The sequence below is a fragment of the Centruroides vittatus genome, unplaced genomic scaffold (assembly GCF_030686945.1).
Source record: "Centruroides vittatus isolate TY-2023 unplaced genomic scaffold, ASM3068694v2 scaffold_861, whole genome shotgun sequence".
Classification (NCBI taxonomy): Eukaryota; Metazoa; Arthropoda; class Arachnida; order Scorpiones; family Buthidae; genus Centruroides; species Centruroides vittatus.
The window spans coordinates 4,617,134-4,624,940 of NW_027122718.1; the positions used below are offsets into that span (position 1 = coordinate 4,617,134).

Below are 7,807 nucleotides of genomic sequence, written 5' to 3' on the forward strand. Positions count from 1 at the left end.
CCTAATAATACAAAAAGTGGGAGCTTTTGAGTGCTGGCTGTTGGAGTGTTTTTTTACGACTTAACTATTACTATATACAATTCAGCTGTTTGCCATTGACTTATTGAGGATTTTATTTCTACCGTAATACTTTCTTTTTTAATTTTATTATTTTCACTTATTATTGAAGGAGTTGAATGTAATCCGGGTCCAATGTCTCGTACACCACCACCTCGCAGTAAAGCTTTGACTTATGCTGGTAAACGTCTTTGATTTAGAAGCGAACCAACAATGAAATTAACTCGACTGGACGATTATTTCACATTGCAGGATATTTCTTCTCAAATACCTCAGAAGATTCTCAAAAGCTAGGTTCTTTGAAAAATTTAACTCTGACAATCTAATAGTAATTAGATTTAATTATAGGAAAAATTTTTGTTCACTTAATTATACAGTAGTTTGATAATTGTTCTTGTTTATTTGAGAATAGATCTTTATAATGTACTGTTAGCTAAAATGTAAGACTTGTCGAGGAATTTCTCTGAGGATGATATAGTTATTTTGGGAGACACGAATGCTAGAATAGGCAAGGAACTGGATAATTTTTATGCCGAGAGTAATACTAATGTTTTAAATTCCCGTATGGATTATATACAGTATTTTAAATGGTCAATGTGTCTTAGATTATCCGGCTTAAGAGTCTTTTTTCTAATACTAGATATCTTATAGAGACTTTTTTCATTTTGTACTGATGATGTTGAGTCCAATAGAGGGCTACCTCAAGGAGAACCATTGATTCCTATCCTTTTTATTTTGTTTTTGAATGATCTTCCTGACCTTCTAAGAGGTCAAAGTTCTATGATAGTATTATCTCCAATCTTATAAAGTTATTAAAATTTAAAGTGTCTTCATTAAATAATTATTTTAGATTATTTGATTCTTTAATTGGACCAAGTATTTTTTATGCTTTTTCGGTTTGGGGTAGTCTTTTAATAGACAAATTTGAACTAATACAGTTATTCTGCTTTAAGCAAGTGTTCCATATTAATAGATTTGTCTCAGGACCTGCACCGAGAATGGAATTGGGAAGACCTCCCCTCGCTAATAATTTATCAATAAATTTGTGTAGATTTTGGATGAAACTTATTGACCTACCGGAAGATGACTATCGAAAATTGATATATACAAGAATTTCACAGATAAATGGTAATTCTTTTTTGAAGCCATGATCTGTCATTGTTAAAGGATTACTAAGTAATAATGGATTGTCCTCTAGTTATATGTATTTAAATGAAAGTTTGTTCCTTTCGGACTGTGATCAACGACTAAGAGACTTACAGTAAATTGGTTAAAGATGTTCATTATTTGAGTGAAAGAGGTTTGGACAGTGAAATTTTTCTTAATTGAATGTGCACTCCAGCGACTTATTGTCTAATTTGAGTTATAAAATAAAGTCATTTGCTGCACAATAAAATGATACGTTGATAAAAATATATTTAAATATTTCAATAGATTACGTTATTTATTATATAAAGTGTCCTTTTAAGAAAAGTGACAATTATTCGAATATTGTTTCAAACTTTAATAAATTTCGATAATAGAAAAACAAAAGACGAATTGTAGTTTCACGTATCTTCGAAGAGATGGTATTTTTACCAAGTTGAGTAGAAATTGAAAAGTAATTCACAGATGATTAAGCCGGGTAAGAAGTAAGTGCGTAATAAAAATATACAGATAATTAAGCTGACTAAGAGCAAAGTGCGTAATAATAATATACAGGTAATTAAGCTGGTTAAGAGCAAAGTGCACAATATAAATGCCATCGGAATAGACGTTAAAGCATGGTTGGAAATCAGAATGATGATGATGATGGGTCCGGTGGTGATATTTCTGAGAAAATCGACGAATCGTTTGACAGCATCACAGATTTTAAGAATTTTCATTCGTAACACGGGAAATCTCCAGAATAGATATGTCCAAAATAAAGATGTACTTATTGCAAGAAATAGTAGTTTTGTAGTCAAAACTATACAAAAAGCACTGTATATTTCTCTTACTACTTTGCATATTAGTGAATTTTCATTTAGATTCTGACCGGACGAATGTAATATATTTTCTTCGAGACAATTCATCGTTAATAGAATTAATTATCTATATACAATTGTTACGTCGTATTTCGTTTGTTATGAGTTAATTGTCGAGTGAATGAATTTTGAATTATTTTATATCTGTTTAATTATAAATGTAGACCGAGCAAAGGTCCCGACGTCCTTTATTATAAAAGACAATCCTTTATTTTAGTTGAACTATCCATATCCATAATTGAAACGAAAAAGATGTGATTTGTCTTTTATAAAAATTACAATAAAATTAAATATTTTTAGGAGAAATGGAATTTTCAGAACCCCCCCTAGGTATACAAAATGGCGGTTCTTCTCTGACTCTAGCATACAGAAGCGAGGAAACAGTGGGGACGCACGTTTTCTAAACCTAACCTATTCTAATAATTGCTAATAATTATGATCATTTATTAGAATAGGTTAAGTTTAGAAAACGTGCGTCACCACTGTTTCCTCGCTTCTGTATGCTGGAGTCGAAGACGAGCCGCCATTTTGTATACCTAGGGTAACATTAACCAAACATTGTATAAAGCAACAAACCGACGAAACAGAATTACATAATTGACGAACGTTTCATACAAACTTTTTTCCCTTCAAAAAATTAATTTAACGCGGACTTTAGTGAGGATTAGGACTTGTCCAGAGCCTCACAGAACCTATTGAATGAGCCCAGTCGTGCTCAGTTTATCTAATTTTATTGCATTATTTACTTTTTCCGTTGTTTTTAATCTATTATTATTATATTTTGCAAATTTCATGTTCAGCTGATACTGGTTCCAAGTGCTATGCCGGACTAAAGTCAAAGCATTAGCTACCGAAACAAGTGTTACATTAAGCTTCTGTGTTATTGGTATATGTGTCAACATCTAGAAACTTCCTAACAATGTTACGTGTGTTCAACATTGCAGCTTCTGTAGTGTTATGTTAATATTTAATGTTTCCAGACCTTTGTGTAGTGTATGTGGTATAACACCAGTAGAAGAGAGTTCAACAGGTACAATAAATACTGTATCAATCCTCCACATCTTATTTCAAGAGCAATTGGAGTGTACTTGTTTATTTTTCAGTGAACATTTTTTATGTTATGAATGTTTAGAACAGATATGTCTATTATATAAGCGATATTATTATTATTTTTTATGCATTAATTAGGGCATTTAACTATGTTGTTATAGCTATAGTTATAATTTCTTAGAAATAAAATGGGTATTTTTGGGGTTCGGGAACAGATTAAGGAAAAGGACCTAAATAAAGGATTGTCCTTTGTAATAAAAGACGTCGGGACCCTAGCTCGGCTTACATTTATACTTAGATATAAAATAATTCAAAATTCATTCACTCAACAATTAACTCATAACAAACGAAAAACGACGTAACAAGTATTTAATTCTATTAATGATGAATTGTTTCGAAGAAAATATGTTACATTCGTCCGGTCAGAATATAAGTGAAGATTCACTAATATGCTACCTAAAAAGAGTTTTTTGTGATTTTGCAAAAGGGAAAATATTTCTTGCAATAAGTATTTTATTTTGGACAAATCTATTCTGGAGTTTTCCCGTGTTACGAATGAAAATTCTTAAAATCTGTGACGCTGTCAAACGATTCGTCGATTTTCTCAGAGATGTCATCACCGCACCCATCTTCATCTTCCTGATTTTCAACCATGGTTCGTTACTGATGTTTATTCCGATGGCATTTTTATTATTCACTATTATCTTGCTCTTGGAAGGCGTAATCATCTGTAAATTTTTATTACGCACTTTACTCTTACCCAGCTTAAATATCTGTGTATCACTTATAAATTCCTACTCAACTTGGTGAAAATACCATCTCTTCGAAGATACGTGAAACTACAATTCATCTTTTGTTTTTCTATTATCGAAATTTATTAAAGTTTGAAATAATATTCACTTTTCTTAAACGGACACTTTATATAATAAATAACGTAAATCTATTTAAATATTTAAATATATTTTTGTTAACGTATCATTTCATTATTTACGAGAAAAAAGGCTGGCAATGGATCCAGCTCGACTTTCCTCTCTCTCGAACAGAAAGTCCGACAATTTTCAATTATGTTGTGATATATAAGGTGTTACAAACGTGAAGGAAACCTGGGAAACTCGGCCAACCCGTTGGCGAGGCACGAACTCGGCCACTGGTGGGCATCTATCAGCACTAGAACAGGAGGTTAAGAGGATTAATAGAAAATCCGATAAATTTTAATTAAAATTTAAGTAATAAGAAGCTTACAATAAATAATTTTGTTGAATTTTGATAGAAATATATAGAAATAATTCTGGCAATTTTCAAAATGTTTAGTTCATCCAGTCCTGAGATGTAATGTAAAATAGATTCCTACGCACACACACACACTCGCACATTGTTTTTTGACATTTTGGGGCTCCTTCAGTGTCGAAATGTCGAGAAATGCAAAAATTCTGACCAATAACCATACTTTCCCTATATTATATTCTATCACAGATGGAAAGTATTAGGGGATGTCCATAAATGACATTTACACAGAAAGGAGGAGGGGGGTTACGAGAAGTCGGACAAAGTCATACAATGGGAAAGGGAGGGGTTGAGCTTCAGTGGACGTCCGTTTATTACATTTATTTTAAAATTTCTTGCACGTTTCGTTTCTACTTATGGTATTTATCATTCATCAAGTGATAAAGGTTGTAAGGGGAGGTCGAGTTTTGTTGGTCGCCCGAAGTGGGGAGGGGTTACGGAAACTTGGACAAGAGGGAGAAGTAAAAATGCGCTTATGATAGTTGATAATTTATGAATTTTTGTTTTTTACTTTTTGTTAACAAAAATAACATTAATTTATAGGGTTTTTTTTAACTCTTTCCGCCCTTTGGGCACTAAGAGGGCCTCTTTTAGTAGGCCCATTATGGGTTCGGCCAGGCCCACAATGGGGCGACCGGGTGGTGAGGGACGGGGCCCGACATATCCGAACGGACCACCCCCGAAAAATTCCTGGGGATTTTTCGACCCGTTCGGATTCGATCCCGGGTCCCCCAGAGCGGCAGGCTGCCACCTTGACCGCTCGGCCATCCGGCCGTCTTAATTTATAGGGTTAGAAACCATTAGGAGCCCCCAATTTTTCTCCGGCTCCGAAAAAAATTTTCAGCTTTTCCCTCTCGACCTTGCCCACCAGTGACCATTCACATTCTAACACGGTGGTTTTTTGTTTCAAAAAAGGAAAGAAAAGAAATTCGTTTCTGAAAACCATAGGCTACCAGTTTGTAGCAGTTTGTAGCAGGTTGTAGCAGCGCCACAAACGTAATTTTATTACGTTTGTGGAAGTCTGAAGAAAAAACTAACAGATAAGCATAATTATGAAGAATGTAGAAAGCTTGTTGCCAAAAACAGTGATCTCATACCATCTATAAGTTACTAGTTATATTCAAGGAATATAAAAACTTTATTAGGATAGCATATGACTCACAAAACCAACAGCAAGATTTTCTGAATTCATCAAAGATTATGAAGAAATATTTCAGAAAGATCTCAGCAGCATGTATAAGTGAAGACTCGTAAAAACATTGCTTATAACACTTCAAATAACCTTACCTTACGCGTGAAAAATTAAAAAAAATTATTAGTTCTTTATTTGTCAGAACACGAGTATACTACTGTGTTAAATTTATCAATCAAAACTTAAGATCAACTGCCAGAAAATAAATAAAAAAAAACTATAATTGAACATTCATAAACACCCAAAACTAAAGTCATTGTTTAAATGTAAAAGAAAGCAATTAGGTTTTATTATAAATGCTATTTGTAAAAAGTAAACAGGAAGAATAAAATGAAATAAGACTTTTCTACTTTTAAGGTCACATAAAACTTGTCTTTCATATTTTTGATCTGTGATAAATTACTGTTGAAGTTCTTACCAATTTACACCATAACTCAACAAATTATGCATACCACATACATTGGTATGCATAATTTGATAGTTACAGTAAAATTTAATTGTTGCAATGATATTCAGGCATCATCGAAAGAGGACATAAAGAAGATTTTTAATGCAGTTTTCAACCTGTGGTCTGTGGCACCGAATGGCCGAGGCGGTTAAGACGTCAGCCTACCGCTCTGGATGATTCAAGATTGAATCCAGGCAAGTAACCCCAGGAATATTTTAGGGGTTATGCATTCCGGATAAGTCGGCTCCAGTCCCTCACCTTCTGGCTGCTCTTCGTGGGTTTAGCCAAACCCAATATGGACTTGAATAAAAAGACCCCCTTAGTGCCCACAGGACAGAAAGAATAAAAACTAAAAAAAGAATATATTCCCCTATTTTTCCTTCAAAAGTATAGAATTCTTCACAAACTTCCGCATTAATATCTTGCGTTTCTTAACTCGACGAATTATTTAAAGCGCATTAAATGGACATAAGCACCATTGCTAACACTTAGGCTAGGCCTCCAGTTGCGATTTCTAGTCGCGGCGACCAATAAATCGCTGCCGCAGAAAATCTACAAGGTGAACACACACTGCGATAGATAAATCGTTGAAGTAGAATAGTTTTCCAAAGGATGCCATTGAAACTACTTGTATGATCGGTCTTTTGTTTCGGGCGAGAAGTAAACGGCGGAAGCATCGTTATTGGGTACAGTACATTCAATAACAAGTCAAAGATTATTGAAAGGGCAGTTTTACAAGTGATTTGAAGATTTATATGAGCACCCTGCAAAGTTTTTCCAGTATTACCGAATGACAAAAAGTAGTTTTGACAAATTGTTGGGAATAATTGGTCCATCAATAACATAATTAAAAATGTAATATTATTTGCAATACATTTGCGTTATAAAACAAATAAAGTTAGTTGTTATTAATTAATTGACTGTAGACTGCTTCAAAACTGCGACTAGACTATCGCAAACGGGTGCATGCCCCGCCTGTCTGTGTGATTCATTGGGTAGAGCGACAGTCGCGTCGCAGCGAAAATAGGACCGGTTGCAATTTTTTAATCTCTGCGATTGTTTAGTCGCAAGTGTATGCACTTGTATTGGAAACAATGAGTTTTATTTTTGCGACTGAAAAATCGCGCGACTAGAAATCGCGAGTGGAGACCTAGCCTTAGAAACACTTCATTGAGATTCTAGCGATTGAATTTCCAATAAAATAACACTTCACTTACACTCGACAAATTAAAATTATCTTCAACATTTAATAGAAAGAGATAATTTTATCATTATGCAGGAATTTTATATACAATGTAATATCGTATTATATCAAGAATATATCAATTTAAATAAACACTAATTGGTTACGTCATTAAACGTCACTTGCGATAGTTTTAATTTCAACGGAGAAAAATTTTAATGCGCTGTAAGAGCAAGTTAATTTTAGGAACGTAACGAACGTTCGACTAAAGCGCTTTAAAAAACGTTATGTTTAGGATCATGCCCATACTTTTTCCCTTTTTTTTTTTATCGATTTGAAGTAAAAATCCCCAAAATGAGGATTTTTTACTTGAAAAATCTCCATTTTGAGAGGGAAACCTCCGATCTGTAAAACTGTACTCTAATTTATTTAACGTTAGATATTTTGAAAGTTTTACATCATGAATTAAAACAAATCATGAAATGAAAATACAATAGAAACGCTTTGAAAAGTAACGTGCAATGAAATTATTAAAATTTTATCCTCACACTGGCATTATTGTGGGGAATTTTTCAATAAAATCCCTT

At 33.5% G+C, this 7,807-nt stretch overlaps 1 protein-coding gene across 1 annotated transcript in view; it reads left to right on the forward strand.

Moving 5' to 3' along the window:
- Positions 1 to 7,807, forward strand: part of RpL8 (ribosomal protein L8) — a 263,507-nt gene that overhangs the window by 11,039 nt on the left and 244,661 nt on the right. The window lies entirely within an intron of this gene.